General features: G+C 41.4%; 1 pseudogene; it reads right to left on the reverse strand.

Annotated features, from left to right (window-relative positions):
- Positions 1 to 556: 556 nt before the first annotated feature.
- On the reverse strand, positions 557 to 996 carry LOC116897896 (annotated as a pseudogene).
- Positions 997 to 24,068: the final 23,072 nt, after the last annotated feature.

Below are 24,068 nucleotides of genomic sequence, written 5' to 3' on the forward strand. Positions count from 1 at the left end.
CATTGTGATAATACAGTGGAGCTTTGTAATATCACAGTACATCTTGGCCATGTCATGATAGAACATCGTGATATCACAATGTAGTGCTGTGATATCACAGTATAGCATTGTAATGATGAAAAATACAGTGCACAATGGTAAGACTATAGTGGAGCACTGCGATGTAACAGCAGAGCATTGGATGGTACCGTGAAACATTATAACATCACCCACAAAGACACAAAGGAACATTATAATGTTACAATGTACCAATATGATCATTTGTCACAGGAGGGGGGCTTTGAGGTTTGAAAAACCATTTCCAGTCTTGCTCTCTCTGCTTCCATTTTGCAGAACGTAAGATGTAAACTCTCAGCTATCGCTCCAGCACCAGGCCTCCCTGCTTGCTGCATGCCTCCCACTATGATGATCAGGAACTAACCTTTGAACCAGTGAGTAAGCTGCCTTTGTTATGGTTTCTCTTCACAGCATTAGAACAGTAACTAAGACAGTAAGTAAAATGAGCAAATTTTAACTTTTTTTTTTTCAAGTAACGAGTTTTTATTGGCCTCCTCTGCTACTTGAGGGGGATGAATCGGGAGGAGTGGGTGGCACCAACACCAAGCCGGCCATGCTTCATGGGCTTGTAGGTGATGGAGAACTCACGCCCAGGTAGTGGCCATTCATCTTGGGTTTGATCTCCATCTGGTTGAAGGTCTTGCCGTTATACACACCCACCATGCTGCTGACTCTTTCAGGACGAATTATCTCATCCCTCAGGTGGGTCTTCACCACCTCAGGCTTCTCCATGGGTGGCGCCTCCTTCTAGACTTTTCTCAAGGGCTTGAGCAGTGAGTACCGATTGTGCCTCAGGCCACACTCCAGGCACCACCTGTGGCGGGTGCTCTACAACTGCATTAGCTGCTCATAGGACATGTCCAGCAGTTGGTCGAAGTCCATGCCATGGTAGGTGAACTTGGAGAAGGTTCGCTTCCTCTTCTGCTTCACTTCAGCCATCTTGATGGCTGCTTGGAAAAGGACGTGTAAAATTTTAACTTTTTAGGGGCTGGAGAGATAGCTCAGTGGTGAAGAGCACTGAGCAACCACATGGTGGCTCACAACCATCTGTAATGGGATCCAATGATGTCTTCTGGTCTGTCTGAAGATGGTTACAGTGTACTCATATAAATAAAAATAAATCTTAATTTTTAAACTCTAAATAAAAAATTCATAAAAATTTATCATGTCTTCATGGTTCTCTGTTGTCACAGCTCAGTGACCTAGTGTGGTATCACTGTGCCTAACTGTGCCAGCAAAATCCTCCACTTTTCATAATGCTATTTGCTATTCGAATTTGCTATTCGAGCAATGCATCATGTAATCACAAACGCCTAGTGTGCCCTCACAGTGCTCTACCGTGATGTCACACTGCTCTAGGTATCCTCATACTGCACTGTGGGCATCAGTGCCTTGTTGCGCTATTCTGGTGCTGTACCATGAGATCATAGAGTTCCATTCTGTTAATTCATGTTGCCTTGTGACATCACAAAACTCTGCCGTGTCATAACACTGCATGGTGCCAACATAATGCTCCATTGAAGCATCACTATGATTTTCTCTGCCAACATCCTGTTGCATTCTGGGATTACAAAGCTCTATTGTGGCATGCCAGTGCTGTGTTTTGACAACCCACTGCTCTTTTGTGCCATTAACTGCTGAATTTGACATCACTGCAACTCCTTTACCAGATTAATGCTGCACTGTGCAATGGTGACATCATAATCAGCCTTGCATTTTGATATCATGAAGATCTATCACGTCATTTCCATGTCAATATTCTGTCACAATATTCTGATGTGACACACAACACTTCTTATTCCAGCACAACACACTGTGACATTGCAATGATCCATTCTGCCTTTAAAGTGTTGGCGTGGTCAGCCAAAACTTTCATCATAATTCTATACTATCTCAGAAAGTGTTCCGCTGTGACATCGTAATAGTCTTTGTCTCATCATAATACTGCATTTTTGACATGCAGCTGACAGTGCTCCACTGTGATGCTACACTGTACAACACAGCCCTTCATTTTACCATCATGAGTCTGGATTTTGATGCACAAAGCTCCATTCGATATTACACAACTCTGCTTTATTTCTCAATGCTCTATTTCAAATCACAATAGTGAAAGGACCTGTGTCCTGTAGTGTGCTCCCCTCTGTACCCTGGATTAGGCACTGACAAACATCAATTCCCAGACAGAAAATAAACAGAATAAGATCCACTATTAAGCAAGGCAAAGAAACAAGGTGGTTGACTCTGAATCTGGCAGACACAGCAGCAAATCGCTTTGCAAGTGTTAATTTTAAGATGAGGATAAAAGGGAGGTCAGTGTTAGAATGAGCCAGGATGGTTGCTATGTTCCGATTGAGTATTTTAATTAGGGTAGCTAAATGGAAAATTTTGATTGGATCATGATGTTTTGATAGTTGGACCTTGGCTACCAGCCTCAGGAATGAGTCAGGCATAAGAAAATGGCCAAAAATTGGACTCGACCTTGTTACAAACTTTAGGAATATAATCTAACAGGTTAACAAGGAAGAAGAAAGTGGGGAAGACAAGACCTGTCTGCCATGTTTCCCATGCTCAGGCCTGCTAGAACCCTTCACTCTGCTTTCCATAACTGGGCTGCATTGTGCTGGCACAATGCTGTTTCACTGCAACCACATGACTTTGTGCAAACACATGACTGCCTTATGACATCACAAAGCTCCATTTTGTCATCATATTCTATACTATATCAGAAAATGTTCCATTGTGACATGATAAATACCCTTAATCTCATCAGAGTGCTGCATTGTAACATTTCAATGCTTCCTCCTCCTCTTCCTCCTCCTCCTCCTCTTCCTCCTCCTCCTCCTCTTCCTCCTCCTCCTCCTCCTCCTCCTCCTTCTCCTCCTCCTCCTCCTCCTCCATCTTCTTTTGCCTTACAGAGCATGGATTTTGATACGTCAGTCAGTGCGCCATCATAATGCTGCATCATGGCATTAAAACAATCCATTGTAATGTTGCATTGTAACAACACAATATTCTAAGGTACCAGCCTTTTTCTTTCATTTTCCTCCCCCTCCGTCTCCTCTTCCTCTTTCTCTTCTTTCTCCTCCTCTCTATCCTCTTCTTTTGAGACAGAGTATCATTATGCTACCCTGGCTGTTCTGGAACTTCCTGAAACTAGGTCATCCTGAGATTCACAGAAATCTGCCTATCTCTGCCATGCAAATACTGGGACTAAAGGTCTGTGTTACTATGTGTGATTTTAATGCTGTACTGTGCAATCACAATTGCCCATTTTACCATGATGATATTGCATGTTTGACCCACAGTACTCCATGTCTCATAATTATGTTGCATTGTGCTGGCACAATGCATGCCTGTGTGCTTGTGGCATGGCAGGTGAGTGTATACAGCCATACATATGCCTACAGGAGCATACAGGCCAGAAAAGCCTGTTAGATATCCTGGAACTGGAGTTATATGTGATTATGTATCACTCAATGCATTCCCTTTGGAAGAGCAGCAAGTGTTCATAACCGGTGAGCCATCTCTAACCCTCGTGTGTATCTATGGTTGGTAAGCTTAGACACAATTCGTTAAGCGTAATACACACTGTTAAAGTCAAGCTTGTGGGACAATGTTTCCTTTTAATAACAGCCCTTTGGAAGGAATCATTATTACTTGCAGCAACTTTAATTTTATGACTTTTATGATTCTAATTGATTTTTAATGAGATAAAGTCATTTGGCAGAGGTTATTAAATGAAGACATAAAATATCCAGGAAAAATATGTCAGATGGTATACAGATGTGGAGCACAAGATAGTGGTAATACTGACTCAAGAACTTAACTTCATAGATTTAAAGGCAAGAATTATTTCCAAATTCAGGCCTAGGACTGTATGCCAAGTTCATTTTATTGAGCAATACAAGAGTAGCTTCAAGTGGTTTGTGCTTCTGTACTTATGCTCTGTGGTTTAGCTGTTATGATGTGGGGGTAGAATTTATCCCACTGGTACAGATGCTCAAACACTAGTCTCCAGCGAGTGGTGCTAGTTGGGAATGTAGAAAAATTGTAATTCAATAACATGGCTGTTCTTTCAAGGGATCACGTCCAAACATATTCTGTGTCCTCCAGATCCAGCTAGAATGACAGACCTTTAATCCCTTTTACTGGAATACAGACACACTCGTAGTATGCACCTTTAATCTCAATCAATGCACATAAAGTTAGTTTGTAGAAGGAAGAAGCCTTGTTTGAAAGTGACATCAGATTGAGGGGCAGATAAAGTGATGAATCAGAGAATGATCTGACAGAATGAGTCAGAGATAGGATATACCCAACTGTCACAAGGAATAGGAAAAAGAGGCAACTTAAGAGAACAGGAGAATAGCATGTACACACGCACACACACACACACACAGAGAGAGAGAGAGAGAGAGAGAGAGAGAGACAGACAGACAGACAGACAGACAGAGAGACAGACAGATAGAGACAGACAGAGACAGAAAGGAAGCTACTAGATGAGAAGGAGCCAGAAGATTAGAAAAAATTGCCAGATTTAGTTTAAGGCCAAGGACAGCAATTGAGTCAGAAGCTGAGAGAAGCCAGTTTGAATCAGTCAATTTGGAGAAAAGTTTGATCCAGAACAGCTGAACTGAAACAGCTAGCCAGAGTTCAGGGAAAAAAAACAATTAGGAAGAGTGATCTTATTTATCAGTAAGTTTTGAGATGACAATTACATCTGGTGAATAAGATACTTTTACAGGAATGCTGTCAGACTTTTTAGACATGGGATCTAGCTGACAGATGAAGGTGGACATTCAAGGATATCGGTGAGTCTGATTTCCATTTTAGATTTCTGCCTTCTGGTTTGCCAAAATGTAGCTAGCTGAGTCATGATTTCCTGCCATAATGGTCAGAGCTGTGAGCTGTCATACCTTCCTAAACAAAATAAACTGAACTCCCCAACTGTAAGCTCAAACGATCACTCCTGCGTTACACTGTCTGTCTGGAGTTCTAACACAGCAATATGAAAAGTAACTAATACAGAATATTGACCTCTCCTCTATGCCCTATGCCCAGTTATTGTCTTAAACACTCAACTTAGATCTTATATAGAAGACAGATGTCTTTATGAACAATATTTCCTTCTTTACTACATAGTTACATAGCAGCTGATGAGGCTACATGAAGTCTATCATTCTCACCATCTTGCACATGAAAGAAAACATTTGTTATGATCTTACCTTAGTCTACTCAACGTTGAGTGTGTTTTAGAAGGTTAATTTCTTTGGTAAATGCATGTTTATTTCTCAAGATTTATCTTTTGTGTTATCTGATCCATGAAGTTAAGTTGGGCTCTCTCTCTCTCTCTCTCTCTCTCTCTCTCTCTCTCTCTCTCTCTCTCTCTGTGTGTGTGTGTGTGTTTCTGTTTTTCAAGACAGGGTTTCTCTGTGTATCTCTGATAGTTCTGGAACATGCTATGTAGACCAGACTTGCCTTGAATTTAGTGATCTGCATAGCAGCCAATGAGGCAACAGGCATCTGATTATCCTCATCATCTTTCTACTGATTGGCCTGCTTCTGCTTCCCAAGGGTTGGGATTAAAGGTATGATGGCTCTCTCTCTCTCTCTCTCTCTCTCTCTCTCTCTCTCTCTCTCTCTGTCTCTCTGTCTCTCTATCTATCTATTATCTATTGTCTATTTATCATCTATTTACATATGATCTATTTTTCTGTCATTTGTCTATTTTATTAGCACGTGTGTGTTATTTGTTTTCCTGTTTCCAACCATATCTTTTGCAAAGTCCCTTGTTCGTGAAAGAATATTCTATAGTATTATAGATTCTATTACATAGTAACATATACCACTATATACTACTATATTTAGACTGGGTATTTTACAGATGGTCTACTTGCATCTACTCCACGTTGACGAATAATACTTTTCCAGACAAATTTGTGAAGCTTGGAGAGATCACACTTGCCATGATAGGCTAGGTATACTGTCTGAGAGCCAAAGGCCAAAGGATGTATTTTTCCATAATATTATAAACTGGTGGTGCACAACATTACTATTTATTTCAATTCAAATCAGAGATTTTGACATATCTTCAAGACATCATTTCTGGAGACTACTTTGTAAGCAATTGTACATTTCTTCCTTGAAGGCTATTTTTAGTTGATCCTTGTATGTCATATGATTTCTACTATACCACTGAACTCTACCATTAATGATTAATGTTGATGGTCCACTTGACAGGGTCCAGAATCACCAAAAAGATAAGCCTATGAGTGTGAGGACGTTTCTAGACTAGGTTTTCAGAGATGTGACTACTCACCCTAAATATGCATAGCACCAGGATTTGAGGTCCTGAAATTAATGAAAATGTGAAAACAGGCTGAGTGCCATCATTTTTCTCTGCTTCATGACTATGGCTGTAGTTTGATGAGCAGCATCAAGCTCCTACCTTTGTGATGTTACCACCATGATAGAGTAATCTCTGGAATTGTGGACCAAAGTAAACTCCTCATTCTTAGGTTGTTTTTTCACAGTGAGAAAGTAATGATACCATTACCTATGTCAAGTTTTTATTGTTGTTGATGTTGTCTTTAATTTTGAAAAGATTGATACAGGTTGGCCTGAAACTTGGCAGGTTTCAACTTTCCCAAATGTGTGGATTATGGGTGAGCACCCTCTTACCTGTCTTTTTTCCTTGGGGTTTTACTGGGGGATCATCTCATCATCATCAGTCATTTTTCTAAATGGGCATCATATCTGTTGTGAAAAGTTGCCATGTCTTGAAGCAGCAGTGACATTATCAACATGCTTATGTCCATCACTCCTGGCTCATGGTGAGATAGCTTAGCAGGTAAAAGTACTTTTCATCCAAGCCTGATAATCCATCCTCAGATCCAATGTGTAACAATGACAAAAAGAAAGATCACAACAAAATAAACAACTAAATTGGCTAAAAATATGCCCCATTGCTTACTCTGTGTGCTATCTGGTGGCTCATAAGAAAAAAATATATTAATTTTACTGTTCAGTGGAGTAACAAATGCATTCTACCATTAAAAAATTAAAGCTACTTTAAAAGGAAAAAGTTTATATCAAACCAGCACAATATTGGATGGAGGAAAATGAGGAAAGATGTGCTTAAAGGAGCTATAGCAGAATTTGGAAACTGAACAAGGTCTCTTTTCCAGGAATTTGGATTGATCCCAAATTTGACCTGCTCTGGTGTAAACCTTCTCCTCCTCCTCCTCCTTTTCCTACTCCTCCTCTTTTTTTGGTGGGGGTAGGGGCTCAGGGTTTTTTGTATCCCAGACAAATTTGGAACTCACAGTCCAGACAAGGGTGACTTTAGTCCTTCTACTAACATTTCCTGACTATTGGGAATACAGACACTTGATATTGTGGAGTATTGACTTAGCACCCCAGGCTTCATGCATCTTAGGTAAGAACTCTTCCAAGCATGCTACATTCTAGCCTTTCAGCTCTGCCACTTCTTTCTAATTGTCTTTTCTCTTTGAAGTTGATAAGGGAACTTTTCGATGTCAGCATCTTTAGGATAACCAAAAGTGTATTCCTTAACATCTGCTCACTGTTTTAGTACCTACTTTAATATACATCACACTCACAGCAGGTGTGTTCTTTTATTGTGGCAGAATTAAGAGAGAATTAAGAGAATGACTTGAATTAGTGCAGGAAGTAGTACATGGATAGAAGAGTTTCAGAATGAGACTGATAGAAAAACAATCTTATTTTGGTTACTTTGCGCATGAATTGTCGTTGCCAATTGTATTTTTCAATTTCAATTTAGTATCTTGAACTAGTGCAGCCTAGAGGAGGCATTTATCTTCAATGAATTCATTAATTCATTTCCATTGGTTCCTCTAAGTCAGCACTTCTCACCCTCTGGATTGTGACCCCTGGGGTCAAATGACCCTCTCACAGGGGTCACCTAAGATCATTGGGAAACACATATTTACATTATGATTCATAACAGTAGCAAAACTGCAGTTATGAGGTAGCAACAAAAATATTATGGTGGGGGTCACCACAGCATGAGGGTTGAGAACCACTGTTCTAAATGTGTCCAGTGGAGCAAACTACACTTTTTACTTTCCTGAATGACATTTTGATGAAATAAAAATAGTTATGGCCACCTGTAGACAATCCATTCCAGAAACCAATGTTTCTGATTCCATTTAACATTCTTAACTTCGAAGATTCTGTCTTCTCCAGCTCCAGCTTGTGTCTGTCAAGTAGGTTAAGGAAAGAAAGCAGGAAGTTGGTTGACCTTGATCTTTTCTCATCTTTGAGCTATGAGACTGGGATTTAGACCCTTGAAGCTACTTTATTTTTAGTAGCCTTATATTTCAGGGTTAAGGAATGAACTTAGAGCATGGCAAACGCCAGAAGTGCATTCTACAACTGAGTTACACCACCAGCACCACTTGCTGTACAATGTTTTAAGTTCTACATTTAAGTGGACTGGACTGTAAACACTTATATTCTAATTGTGCTCCTACATTGGAGGTCAGGTGTGGGACTAGGATTTACCCAACAACAACTCCATAATGAGTAGCCTACTGCCCTGCAAATGCTAGGTTATTGGTGAATATCTAGCAAACCTTGGATTCCTCCTGTTACCATATTTTATGAGTTAGCACTAATGACATAGCAAAGAAGGTTTTTTTTTTTTTTTTTTTGATTGGTTAGCTAAGTCTTAAAATATCATGAGGTTTTGGCAATAGGTGAGTAAGGTAACTTTTGATGACAAACATGGTGATTCTTGCATTGTCTCTTTCAAGTGCAAAACACAATATGATGGGAGTAATTATTGTTTAAAGGCAAATAAAGGATCAAGAAATCACCACTGTGCCCTCCATGAGAAGGGAAGTGAGTTTCCTTATCCAGAGCACCCCGATTTCCTACGTTACTTTAATGTTTGCTTTCGTAGGTAGCTCAATCTGACCTTGAGCTTCCTAAGCAGTTGAGGCTGGTGCTCAACTCCTGATTCTCCCAGGGACACCCCACAGGCCTGGGACACTTCCTCTTGCTAAATATGAGACTATTTGGACTAAAAATTAGAAGAGGTGTTTTTAAATATTTACTATGAAGTTAAACTATGTATCTATGCGTACACATCTGTATACAAGTGGGTTCCTGAGGAGGCCTGAGGAGGGTATCAGAGTCCCTGGATACAGAGTTACAGGTGACTGGGAATGTCCTGAATAGATGCTAGGAACCAGGCTCAGGGGTCTTAATGCTGGAGCCATCTCTGAACATAATTTTTTTTAGAACAAGTTTGTCCATTTGTGTCTATTGTCTGGAAGAACTGTAATGTCTATGGTTTTTATAAAACCTTCCCCAGAATGTGATCTAGGAATTGGCGAGGATAGAGGAAGAGAATGCTCTTGGATGAAATCACTATTGGTAAATAATACAATGATTCCTTTTTTGCCTTGGAGATGCAAAAAGGGTGCTTTCCTCATCCTTTTTCTTTACTAATGACAGGTATGAGATAAGGGAAAAGGTGAGAGATGGGGTCAGGTTAACTTGAACTCAAAATCATGGTCCTTCTACCAATCAGTTTTTTAAAAAAATTTATTTATTTATTATATATGAGTACATTACAGCTGTCCTCAGACACACCAGAAGAGGGCATCAGATTCCATTACCTCTGGAAGAGCAGTCGGAGCTCTTAACCACTGAGCCATCTCTCCAGCCCTCTACCAATCAGTTTTAAATCAACACACACACACACACACACACACACACACACACACACACACACACACACACACGTCTTTATCAGGAGGACCTCTGTATAGTCATGACCTTCTTCCGGCAGGAAGCTCTTCCCAGCTGCCCCTCCCCTACCATCACTCTCCTTTTTCCCCCTCAGTCATCTCTCATTTCACACCAGGACCTTGACCTCTTGCCTTGTCTCTTGTCTTAAGTTGGGCTTACCTTCGCATTAAACAGTGAGAAACTTGTAAATCTAGTACTTAATGGAGCAGAATAGCTGCCTATCATGGATTAGAGTCTCAGTAGATATTTGCTGAGCAGATGAATGGCGTATTTCAAGTGCTTGCAGAGTACTTGATACATAGAAGTCATGAAAATAATCTTCTTCTAGACTTCTTTTATATATCCAAGAATTTTATTAGCAAAAAGATTTATCTGTTCTCCCTGATCTTTAACTGATGAAACGCAGGGTTAGAACTGTTTTCTGATCCATTCTACATAATTAGGCATAATTTAATGTTCCTAGAAGGTTGAGATTTACTAAACTTGTTGAGTAAAAAGATGAAAAATGTTCTGGACTGTTAATTCCAGCATATGCATATACATTCAGAAAGCCGATTATTTGTTTGACCCTTCATTGATGTCTTTTATAAATATCAAACTTGACAGCGTCAGCTTAGGTCTTTACAGTGAGGTGTTGGGGACCATACTGTATTTATGGCAGTTGCCTCACTTCACTGGATTACAAGTGGTGTTAATGCTGTGATTAACTATGCTTAAGATAGTTTGTACAACATCTAATGATAATCTGTTGAATTGAAAAAAATTCTTTGATTTTTCTCCCATCATTTTTCTGAGGATTATTTCTTCATTCTTGAAAGCATTCTTTGTGAATGCAAGCTGCTATAACAGGGTGGAGTAAGTATAATTCTTACAGGAACCTGAATGTAAGCTATGAACTTTTCGGAGACAGGGTCTCCTGAAGCTCTGGCTGACCTTGACCTCACTGGATATGACTTTGAACTTCTGATCATCTTGCCTCCATCTCTTAGATTTATAGACTTTGTGCAACCACAGCCAGTTTTAAGGGAACTTAACCCAGGATTTTCCGCATGCCAACTGAGACCTTTCAGCCCTTAATCTGTATTTTTAAAAGCGTTGATATCCATCTTCATGTCGAACCTTCTAAAGATTTATTTTTGCTACTTTAAAACTGTGTGTAGGTGTATGTTTCTATGTGTGAGTGTGCAAGTAAGTGGAGGTGTCTGAGGAGGCTAAAGGACTCATATCTTCTGCCGCTGGAGTCATAGGTAGTTATGAACCACTACTGTGGGTGCTGAAAACACAACTCAGTTCCTGGGAAAGAGCAGCATGCTCTCTTATTGAGCTTTACCTCCATCCCCGCCTGCACAGAAAATGTACTTGACCTACATGGTCTGCATATGATATGGGAAAAAAATCTCCACTTAGATTTGAAACAAACAAACAAGCAAGCAAAAAAAAAATCATGTTACTTTAAATTGTGTCTGTGCTGTGATCCAGTTCCATTCATTCTGTCTGCCTCCAGGATCCTTCCCCTCAAAAACCAGAGTACAGTGAACGCTCCATGGGGCCATAATCAAGTCTGAACATTGCGCCCACCTGAAATGTTTGTCATTTTTCCTTCTTTGTTAAAAAACCAAAACAAAACATATCTATAGAATAGAATTTTATAGCCCAACTTTATGGTCCAGAAGAGTACAAAGGTTGACAGCTTTTCCTGATACAGTGTGGGATCCTTTAGGTCATTAGAGGTACCTCTTAGATAGTAGGAATGACTTGGTCAGGATGGAATGAGGAAGGAACTTATGTATGAAAGGACCCTCAAATATTCAACTTTGGGGTTGTATAGTTCACATTTAGAAGCCTGAAATCTTTCTGGGCATGTGGTATATTCCTGTAGTCCCAGGCTGTTTAGCAAACATTGGAAAGGAACTTTTTGCATGCCATTCATTTCTTCCTGCTCTGTGGCAAGAGACAAGATTAATGGGTGATTTCCAGTGCCATATGCTGGTACCAGGATGACAAGAGAACCTAACGTTGCCCTTGGAGAGAGACAAGTACCAAAGGGACTATAATCAAAGGTAGTTCCTAGTTATTATTACTCTGATGGCTGGGCAGACAGATTCTGGGAGAAAGGGCAGCCATGTGAAAGCTGATCAGCTATATAGCGATCTGCATCAAGCCAAATGTGGATACAAACATCATAAAAAGATTTGACCAGAGCCAGGGGCACTGAAATAGAAGGATCACGAGTTCTAGTCCAGCCTGATCACAAAGTAAAATCTTATCCTAAAAGGAGAAAAGAAACAAAAATGGTCTAGCTAGTATATTTGCATTTGGCTAAAGCTGGGGACTGGAGTCCAGAACCCAGAGCACACATGGTAGAAGAGGAAAACTAACCCTATAAACTGTCCTCTGACCTCCATGCATACCATGGTACCCACATGCTCCCTACCCCCCATAAATGTAATAAAATCTGTAGAAAAGAGAGGGTTTCTTTTTTTTTTTTTGTATTTTTTTATTAACTTGAGTATTTCTTATGTACATTTGGCAAACATCCCTTCCCTCCCCCCCTTCCTTATGGGTGTTCCCCTCCCCACCCTCCCCCCATTGCCTCCCTCCCCCCAACAGTCTAGTTCACTGGGGGTTCAGTCTTAGCAGGACCCAGGGCTTCCCCTTCCACTGGTGCTCTTACTAGGATATTCATTGCTACCTATGAGGTCAGAGTCCAGGGTCAGTCCATGTATAGACTTTAGGTAGTGGCTTAGTCCCTGGAAGCTCTGGTTGCTTGGCATTGTTGTACATATGGAGTCTCAAGCCCCTTCAAGCTCTTCCAGTTCATTCTCTGATTCCTTCAACGGGGGTCCCGTTCTCAGTTCAGTGGTTTGCTGCTGGCATTCGCCTCTGTATTTGCTGTATTCTGGCTGTGTCTCTCAGGTTCGATCTACATCCGGCTCCTGTCGGTCTGCACTTCTTTGCTTCATCCATCTTGTCTAATTGGGTGGCTCTATATGTATGGGCCACATGTGGGGCAGGCTCTGAATGGGTGTTCCTTCAGTCTCTGTTTTAATGTTTGCCTCTCTCTTCCCTGCCAAGGGTATTCTTGTTCCCCTTTTAAAGAAGGAGTGAAGCCTTCACATTTTGATCATCCGTCTTGAGTTTCATTTGTTCTAGGCCACTAGGGTAATTCAAGCATTTGGGCTAATAGCCACTTATCAGTGAGTGCATACCATGTATGTCTTTCTGTGATTGGGTTAGCTCACTCAGGATGATATTTTCCAGTTCAACCATTTGCCTCTGAATTTCATAAAAGTCGTTGTTTTTTGATAGCTGAGTAATATTCCATTGTGTAGATGTACCACATTTTCTGTATCCATTCCTCTGTTGAAGGGCATCTGGGTTCTTTCCAGCTTCTGGCTATTATAAATAAAGGCTCGATGAACATAGTGGAGCACGTGTCTTTTTTATATGTTGGGGCATCTTTTGGGTATATGCCCAAGAGAGGTATAGCTGGATCCTCAGGCAGTTCAATGTCCAATTTTCTGAGAAACCTCCAGACTGATTTCCAGAATGGTTGTACCAGTCTGCAACCCCACCAACAATGGAGGAGTGTTCCTCTTTCTCCGCATCCTCGCCAGCATTTGCTGTCACCTGAGTTTTTGATCTTAGCCATTCTCACTGGTGTGAGGTGAAATCTCAGGGTTGTTTTGATTTGCATTTCCCTGATGACTAAAGATGTTGAACATTTCTTTAGGTGTTTCTCAGCCATTCGGCATTCCTCAGCTGTGAATTCTTTGTTTAGCTCTGAACCCCATTTTTTAATAGGGTTATTTGTCTCCCTGCGGTCTAACTTTTTGAGTTCTTTGTATATTTTGGATATAAGGCCTCTATCTGTTGTAGGATTGGTAAAGATCTTTTCCCAATCTGTTGGTTGCCGTTTTGTCCTGACCACAGTGTCCTTTGCCTTACAGAAGCTTTGTAGTTTTATGAGATCCCATTTGTCGATTCTTGATCTTAGAGCATAAGCCATTGGTGTTTTGTTCAGGAAATTTTTTCCAGTGCCCATGTGTTCCAGATGCTTCCTAGTTTTCTTCTATTAGTTTGAGTGTGTCTGGTTTGATGTGGAGGTCCTTGATCCACTTGGACTTAAGCTTTGTACAGGGTGATAAGCATGGATCGATCTGCATTCTTCTACATGTTGACCTCCAGTTGAACCAGCACCATTTGCTGAAAATGCTATCTTTTTTCCATTGGATGGATTTGGCTCCTTTGTCAAAAATCAAGTGACCATAGGTGTGTGGGTTCATTTCTGGGTCTTCAATTCTATTCCATTGGTCTATCTGTCTGTCTCTGTACCAATACCATGCAGTTTTTATCACAATTGCTCTGTAATACTGCTTGAGTTCAGGGATAGCGATTCCCCCCGAAGTCCTTTTATTGTTGAGCATAGTTTTAGCTATCCTGGGTTTTTTGTTATTCCAGATGAATTTGCAAATTGTTCTGTCTAACTCTTTGAAGAATTGGATTGGTATTTTGATGGGGATTGCATTGAATCTGTAGATCGCTTTTGGCAGAATGGCCATTTTTACTATATTAATCCTGCCAATCCATGAGCATGGGAGATCTTTCCATCTTCTGAGGTCTTCTTCAATTTCTTTCTTCAGAGTCTTGAAGTTCTTGTTGTACAAATCTTTTACTTGCTTGGTTAAAGTCACACCGAGGTACTTTATATTATTTGGGTCTATTATGAAGGGTGTCGTTTCCCTAATTTCTTTCTCGGCTTGTTTCTCTTTTTGTGTAGAGGAAGGCTACTGATTTATTTGAGTTAATTTTATACCCAGCCACTTTGCTGAAGTTGTTTATCAGCTTTAGTAGTTCTCTGTGGAACTTTTGGGATCACTTAAATATACTATCATATCATCTGCAAATAGTGATATTTTGACTTCTTCTTTTCCGATCTGTATCCCTTGACCTCCTTTTGTTGTCTGATTGCTCTGGCTAGAACTTCAAGAACTATATTGAATAAGTAGGGAGAGAGTGGGCAGCCTTGTCTAGTCCCTGATTTTAGTGGGATTGCTTCAAGTTTCTCTCCATTTAGTTTAATGTTAGCCACTGGTTTGCTGTATATGGCTTTTACTATGTTTAGGTATGGGCCTTGGATTCCTATTCTTTCCAGGACTTTTATCATGAAGGGGTGTTGAATTTTGTCAAATGCTTTCTCAGCATCTAATGAAATGATCATGTGGTTTTGTTCTTTCAGTTTGTTTATATAATGGATCACGTTGATGGTTTTCCGTATATTAAACCATCCCTGCATGCCTGGGATGAAGTCTACTTGATCATGGTGGATGATTGTTTTGATGTGCTCTTGGATTCGGTTTGCCAGAATTTTGTTGAGTATTTTAGCGTCGATGTTCATAAGGGAAATTGGTCTGAAGTTCTCTTTCTTTGTTGGGTCTTTGTGTGGTTTAGGTATAAGAGTAATTGTGGCTTCATAGAAGGAGTTCGGTAGTGCTCCATCTGTTTCAATTTTGTGGAATAGTTTGGATAATATTGGTATGAGGTCTTCTATGAAGGTCTGATAGAATTCTGCACTAAACCCGTCTGGACCTGGGCTCTTTTTGTTGGGAGACCTTTAATGACTGCTTCTATTTCCTTAGGAGTTATGGGGTTGTTTAACTGGTTTATCTGTTCCTGATTTAACTTCGGTACCTGGTATCTGTCTAGGAAATTGTCCATTTCCTGCAGATTTTCAAGTTTTGTTGAGTATAGGCTTTTATAGTAAGATCTGATGATTTTTTGAATTTCCTCTGAATCTGTAGTTATGTCTCCCTTTTCATTTCTGATTTTGTTAATTTGGACACACTCTCTGTGTCCTCTCGTTAGTCTGGCTAAGGGTTTATCTATCTTGTTGATTTTCTCAAAGAACCAACTTTTGGTTCTGTTGATTCTTTCTATGGTCCTTTTTGTTTCTACTTGGTTGATTTCAGCTCTGAGTTTGATTATTTCCTGCCTTCTACTCCTCCTGGGTGTATTTGCTTCTTTTTGTTCTAGAGCTTTTAGGTGTGCTGTCAAGCTGCTGACATATGCTCTTTCCTGTTTCTTTCTGCAGGCACTCAAGCGCTATGAGTTTTCCTCTTAGCACAGCTTTCATCGTGTCCCATAAGTTTGGGTATGTTGTACCTTCATTTTCATTAAATTCTAAAAAGTTTTTAATTTCTTTCTTTATTTCTTCCTTGACCAGGTTATCATTGAGTAGAGCATTGTTCAATTTCCACGTATATGTGGGCATTCTTCCCTTATTGTTATTGAAGACCAGCTTTAGGCCGTGGTGGTCCGATAGCACGCATGGGATTATTTCTATCTTTCTGTACCTGTTGAGGCCCGTTTTTTGACCAATTATATGGTCAATTTTGGAGAAAGTACCATGAGGAGCTGAGAAGAAGGTATATCCTTTTGCATTAGGGTAGAAACGTTCTATAAATATCCGTTAAGTCCATTTGGCTCATGACTTCTCTTAGTCTGTCTACGTCTCTGTTTAATTTCTGTTTCCATGATCTGTCCATTGATGAGAGTGGGGTGTTGAAATCTCCTACTATTATTGTGTGAGGTGCAATGTGTGTTTGAGCTTTAGTAAGGTTTTTTTTTATGTAGGTGCCCTTGTATTTGGGGCATAGATATTTAGGATTGAGAGTTCATCTTGGTGGATTTTTCCTTTGATAAATATAAAGTGTCCTTCCTTATCTTTTTTGATGACTTTTAGTTGAAAATTGACTTTATTTGATATTAGAATGGCTACTCCAGCTTGCTTCTTCCGACCATTTGCCTGGAAAGTTGTTTTCCAGCCTTTCACTCTGAGGTAGTGTCTGTCTTTGTCTCTGAGGTGTGTTTCCTGTAGGCAGCAGAATGCAGGGTCCTCGTTGCGTATCCAGTTTGTTAATCTATGTCTTTTTATTGGGGAGTTGAGGCCATTGATGTTGAGAGATATTAAGGAATAGTGATTATTGCTTCCTGTTATATTCATACGTGGATGTGTTATGTTTGTGTGCTTTTCTTCTCTTTGTTTTGTTGCCAAAACGATTAGTTTCTTGCCTCTTCTTGGGTATAGCTTGCCTCCTTATGTTGGGCTTTACCATTTATTATCCTTTGTAGTGCTGGATTTGTAGAAAGATATTGTGTAAATTTGGTTTTGTCATGGAATATCTTGGTTTCTCCATCTATATTAATTGAGAGTTTTGCAGGATACAGTAGCCTGGGCTGGCATTTGTGTTCTCTTAGGGTCTGTATGACATCAGTCCAGGATCTTCTGGCCTTCATAGTTTCTGGCGAAAAGTCTGGTGTGATTCTGATAGGTCTGCCTTTATATGTTACTTGACCTTTTTCCCTTACTGCTTTTAATATTCTTTCCTTATTTTGTGCGTTTGGTGTTTTGACTATTATGTGACGGGAGGTGTTTCTTTTCTGGTCCAATCTATTTGGAGTTCTGAAGGCTTCTTGTATGCCTATGGGTATCTCTTTTTTTAGGTTAGGGAAGTTTTCTTCTATGATTTTGTTGAAGATATGTACTGGTCCTTTGAGCTGGGAGTCTTCACTCTCTTCTATACCTATTATCCTTAGGTTTGATCTTCTCATTGAGTCCTGGTTTTCCTGTATGTTTTGGACCAGTAGCTTTTTCCGCTTTACATTATCTTTGACAGTTGAGTCAATGATTTCTATGGAATCTTCTGCTCCTGAGATTCTCTCTTCCATCTCTTGTATTCTGTTGGTAAAGCTTGTATCTACAGCTCCTTGTCTCTTCTTTTGGTTTTCTATATCCAGGGTTGTTTCCATGTGTTCTTTCTTGATTGCTTCTATTTCCATTTTTTAATTCCTTCCACTGTTTGATTGTGTTTTTCCTTTAATTCTTTCAGGGATTTTTTTGTCTCCTCTCTATTGGCTTCTACTTGTTTGTTTATGTTTTCCTTGAATTCTTTCATGCATTTTTGCGATTCCTCTCTGTAGGCTTCTACTTGTTCTCTAAGGGAGTTCATCATGTCTTTCTTGAAGTTCTCCAGCATCATGATCAAATATGATTTTGAATCTAGATCTTGCTTTTCTGGTGTGTTTGGATATTCCATGTTTGTTTTGATGGGAGAATTGGGCTCCGATGGTGCCATGTAGTCTTGGTTTCTGTTGCTTGGGTTCCTGCGCTTGGCTCTCGCCATCAGATTATCTCTAGTGTTACTTTGTTCTGCTATTTCTGACAGTGGCTAAACTGTCCTATAGGGCTGTGTGTCAGGAGTGCTGTAGACCTGTTTTCCTCTCTCTTTCAGTCAGTTATGGGGAGAGAGTGTTCTGCTTTCGGGCGTGTAGTTTTTCCTCCCTACAGGTCTTCAGCTGTTCCTGTGGACCTGTGCCTTGAGTTCACCAGGCAGGTCACTTGCAGCAGAAAAGTTGGTCTTACCTGTGGCCCCGAGGCTCAAGTTCGCTCAGGGTTCTGCCCACGGGCTCTCCAGCGTGGCAGCGACCAGGAAGATCTGCGCAGCCTCTTCCAGGAGCCTCCGTGCACCAGGGTTCCAGATGGCCTCCGGTGTTTTCCTCTGGAATCAGTAATGTGTGCAGAGAGCAGTCTCTTCTGGTTTCGCAGGCGTGTCTGCCTCTCTGAAGGTTTAGCTCTCCCTCCCACGGGATTTGGGTGCAGAGAACTGTTTATCCGGTCTGTTTCCTTCAGGTTCTGGCGGTGTCTCAGGCAGGGCTCCTGCTGCTCCTGGGCCCTCCCCCACAGGAACCCAGAGGCCTTGTACAGTTTCCTCTTGGGCCAGGGATGTGGGCAGGGGTGGGCAGTGTTGGTGGTCTTTTCTGCTCTGCAGCCTCAGGAGTGCCCACCTGACCAGGCGGTAAGGTATCTCCTCCACAGGTTCTGGGAGCAGAGAGCTGCTGCGGGCCGGGATCCGCGGGTGTGGGACTTCCGGTAAACACAGGACGTGCCTGGTCCTAGAGGGATTCTGCCTCTGTTGTCCCGATTCCACCAGGCAAGTCACTTGCAGCAGATAAGTTAGTCTTACCTGTGGCCCCGAGGCTCGAGTTCGCTTGCGGGGTTCTGCCCACGGGCTCTCCGCGGTGGCAGCGACCGGGAAGATCTGCGCCGCCTCTTCCGGGAGCCTCCGTGCACCAGGGTTCCAGATGGCCTCCGGTGTTTTCCTCTGGAATCAGCAATGTGTGTAGAGAGCAGTCTCTTCTGGTTTCGCAGGCGTGTCTGCCTCTCTGAAGGTTTAGCTCTCCCTCCCACGGGATTTGGGTGCAGAGAACTGTTTACCTGGTCTGTTTCCTTCAGGTTCTGGCGGTGTCTCAGGCAGGGCTCCTGCTGCTCCTGGGCCCTCCCCCACAGGAACCGAGAGGGTTTTTTTTTAACCCCTTAGTGTAGCCTTGGCTGTCCTGGAACTTGCTCTGAAGACCAGTTTGAGGCGGGCCTTAAACTCAGAGAGATCTGCCTGCCTCTGCCTGCTGAGTGCTGGGATTAAAGTCATGCAGCACCACTGCCTGGCTTAGACAAGGGAATAAGCTGAGGCAAAGGAATTTTTTAAAGTGTTTTTGTTGTTGTTGTTGTTATTCAGTTTGCATTTATTGAATTCCTTCTATAGGTCAGCTAGATAGTATGTTAAATGCTAGAACTGTGATGGTAGAAAAAAAAACCAGACCGATCTCTACATAATCTTAATCTAATGAATACTAGATTATTAATTTTAGAATATTAAAACAAGCACGTATTAAATACACAATTACACAGAGGTGATAATACTTACTAATAATAAACCAAGGATAGCTTCTTTATTCACATAGGCAAATGTATGTGTCTATGTATCCCTACTCTTCATCTTGGCAACCCACGGTGCAGACACAAAATGTGAGATTCGCTCCATGCCGTTTTTTTGCTGTCTTCTTCTAATCATGTCATGTTTTGCAGATTTGTCTTTTCAATGGGATGAGTGGGTGAAATGTAACGGTAAAGTATTAATCCTTGTCTATACTCCTTGGTGGATGCCTGCGAGCCTCCTCTACACCACCCAAATGGTTTGGATTCACGAATGAAAGACGCACACATCTTATTTTTAATATGCCCCAAGCAGCTCAACGGCTGGGCCTTTCCCCTCCGATATTCATGAGTTACGATTACTTTCTAAAATCTGTATTTCATCTCTGCTACCCCACAGCTGATCAGGGGAGTGGCCTCTGGGGCTGCTTTTCCCCGGATGCTTACATGGCTGGTTTTCCCTCCTCTGCAGCTCTCATGCTTGCATCCTAATCTTTTCCTGGCGTGGCGATTTCAAACCCTCTTCTTCCCATGGTCCCTTGCCCACCACTGTCTCTCTGCCCAGCCATTGGTGGCCTGCAACTTTATTTACCAATTTGAACCAGCTGGGACAGGGACCATCAGCGTCTCCCATGCAGACATGCGAATTTTTGTGTGATTTTTGGGAGCCGAATTAACACAAATAGCATTAGAACCAATCCACAGCAGTGAAATTGATTGTAGCCAGAGAGATGTTCACTCTCTAGATATCAAGGAGTTGGGAACACATGAGAAAAGCCAGTATCTTTCCATACCTATAGCCCATTGTAGCTCTCTAAGGTCTTCCTGAGAGAAGAACATTAAAGTAGATCCTTCCTTCCTTCCTTCCTTCCTTCCTTCCTTCCTTCCTTGTCCTCCTGTTCTTTGTCATTGTTCTCCTCTCCAGAACCACCACCACCACCTCCTCCTCCTCTTCCTCCTCCTCCTTCTCTTCCTCCTCTCCCTCCTCTTCCTCCTCCTCCAGGACTTTGTTGCCTTGCCTAGCCTGGAACTCACTATATAAACTATGTTAGTCTTACACTACAGAGATCGGCTGGTCCCAACTCCCAAGTGCTAGGATGGATAGGTATATGCAAGTCTGCATTTGGATTCTGACAGGGAGTTACATCAGTCACCAAGAAGTCAAAAGTCTTTCAAGGAAAGGCACAGAGATATGAAATCATGGCCTCTTATTTATGCTTACACAACCCGTATGGCCTAAAAACACAGTGTTTAAGGAAATGAAACTGCCTAGAGAACACTGCTGAGAGATAGAATCTATACTTTGAAATTATTTTTACTTTTATCGAATGACTTTTTTTTTCTGGAGAGGCACATACAACTGTTTATTTACCCAAAATAGGACATTGGCAATGGACCAAAGAAACAGTTCAACCAAGTTCAGTTTTGTGAAGCAGTGAGTTTATCAGGGTTATATACAGGAACATAGATGTCTGGAAACCCGGGCATCACTGAGAAAAGCCCAACCTAGCACCACAATGTCTCAGAAAACCTGCCCCGCTGGCTCGAGCACTTTTCATGATATGCAGGAAGCACAGCTCGTGGAAGAATGTCTTCTCTCCAGGAATTGCTTCCACAAGCTGGAAGAGGGGACTAGGGGAGGGGCTTGAGGAAAGTTGTCACTTCCTCTTCCTTCCTGAGTCTTTTAAAGCTTCCTTCCAGAAGGGAATGATGTTGCAGTTTGGAAGATATACGGCCTATGTATCTATAAAGACCTCCATTGTCTTCTTTCTAATGTCTCATCTCTTCTTTCAAAACATATTTAATGATTGTATGTAAACACTATTCAAGTAGTTAACATTAAAATAAATACCTTGGGAAACAGCAGCTCACTGATCTGTTATTACACTACAAGGAAGGAATAATGTAAGGCTCAGAGATTGCAGGGCTTATCCAAGGTACTATGGGCTGATGATGAGAAGTGTGGTTCTCGAGCTCAAGAGTATCCCTTCCTCCCTCTATCCCTGCCCTCTCCATCCCCATCCCCTTCCTCCATCCCTCACTTCCTCCACCCCTTCCTTCATTCTCCCTCCTTCTACCCCTTTCCTCCATTATTCCCTCCCTCCATCCCCTTCCTCCATTCCTCCCTCCCTCCATCCCCCTCCCATTACTTTTTTTCCTTTTAGATTTTGAGATAGAACCTCACTATATAGCTTAGGCTGGCCTCAGCCTTTGCCACTATCCTCCCTCAGCTTCCTAAGTGTTGGGATCATGGGTCTGTGCTGCAATGCTTGGCCCAAGTCAACGTTTTCTGACCACTAGCCCTTTCGGTGACTCACACAGTGGATGAAGAAATATGCCTCTCAGTATTCCTTAGAAGAAGCTGCTATTGGGAATGCAATTGGTGGCAGTCTCCTGTTTTCATATTTTAAGTTTACAGTGGTGCCATACCTTTGAAGAAGCTTTCTTTTCTCTGCCTTCTCCTAGATGACCCCTATGGGAGTAACCAGGAACTGGAAAATAGACTCAGCATTAATGCTCAGTGAGGCATTAAACACCCTCAATTACAATACAGTAAGGATATTAGACTGTGATCGCTGAGTACTAGGTACTGTCTGTGTGAGACACAGGCTAGATCTCCAGAACTACAAATTAATTAGTGCATAATGTCAACATTACATTGAATGAAAAGACTCTGGAGAATTTTCATTATTGTCAAGGAAAAGCAAGCATGTCCAGTGACATTCATATGTCTTATTTAACAAATCTATTCTTTGACAATTTCATGTATGCATATAGTACATTTTGATTACTACCACCTTGCCTCCTCTCTTACTTCTCTCTTACTTCTGCCAGCCTCTCATCCCAGAAGTCCCTTTCCTACATTCACATCTTTTGTTTTGTGAACTTCAGAGTTTAACCAGGACCATCCACATGACAGAAGGTGAGGAACTATCCCCTGGAGGCTAGTACACACTCCAGTGGACACATAATCCTGGTCAGTGACTCACCCTCCTCCAGCATCCATCAATAGCCAAATAGTCCCTAAATGACCGTTGACATCATTGGTCTTGTGCAAGTCTGGTACAAACAATCACAGGTTCTGTGAGTTCATAATTTCAATGGCTGCATCATGCCCAGAAAATAAATAGCATTTTGTAGCCCTCCCTTCTATTATTCAGCTCTTATATTCTTTCTGTATCTTCTTCCAAAATACTCCTTGAACCTTAGAAAAAGTAGAATAAATATTATGTTTGGGGCTGAGCATTCCGGTAGTCGCTTTTTCTTAACATCTTGAGCAGCTATGAATCTGCATTTACTGTAATTCACTGCAAAAAGAAGCTTCTCTTATAGAGGCTGAGAGTATCATTTTTTAAAGTTTAACCATAAACATTCTGAAAGCAGTTTGATTTCATGTCAAATCAGTAGTAGGTTCCCCACTAAGGTCCTTGGCGTTCTCAGGCATGGGCTTTTGACCTGGTTTGTACTACTAGGTATGAATCCCTCCTGTGAATCAGGCCAACCAGAAAATGTGTGGTTACTCTCATAGTGGTCATGCCACACGCACCAATCCACACTGTGGCTGGCAGGCTGACGCTATAGGTCGAAGTGTTCACAGTTTTGTAAGACTGCTGATGATTTTCCTCTCCTCGTAGCTTGGATGATATCATTTGGCCTCGAATGCTAGAGATCGAGGAAGAACTTCCCATCTCAGTTCTAACTTTGTTTCTTTCTTCTGAAACCAAGGTACATGATGCAGTGATGGAGTTTTATCACCTAATTCTGGTGGGCAGCAAGATCATGGCAAGTGTTTTCATCTGCTGATCCCTAGGTTCAAGCCTATAATTTTTCATTTGAATATATGTATGTCTCTGCTCTCTTCTAGCACCCTTCTTCCTTCCTTCCTTTCTATCTATCTATCTATCTATCTATCTATCTATCTATCTTTCTTTCTTTCTTTCTTTCTTTCTTTCTTTGGTGTTAGAGCTTCATACTTTAGCCTGCGGTAATCTCAAATTCACAATCCTTAGCCTTCATCCTTCTCAGTGTTGGGATGACAGATGTGTGCCTTCAATGTTTCCAATGTGATATACACATAGGTATAACACTCACTATCATATTAAACGTATCACTTAATTCAGCTTCTCTCTCTCTGAGTTGCCATTTAATAAAAACATTTCAATATAGATTTGCATGTGGAGGTTAGGCAGCAAGAGGAGACACGGGAAAGCATGGGTTTCTTTGAGAGTCACAGGAAGTAAAGCATCCCGAAGAGTGGGTACAGACTCCTCAAGGGTGAGTCACTGTGAGAGACTTTCTTGACATGACATGATATCTGATGAGGCTCTTTTGTCATCAAGTGGTAGGAATTTGCTGATAGCTGCTTTCCTTAGAGGCGTTGAGACTGCTTCTGAAGCAGAGAATGCATGCCTGAATATAGTGGGACTTCGGTGAGTTATGT

This window comes from Rattus rattus, chromosome 4 (assembly GCF_011064425.1).
Source record: "Rattus rattus isolate New Zealand chromosome 4, Rrattus_CSIRO_v1, whole genome shotgun sequence".
In the NCBI taxonomy this organism is placed as follows: Eukaryota; Metazoa; Chordata; class Mammalia; order Rodentia; family Muridae; genus Rattus; species Rattus rattus.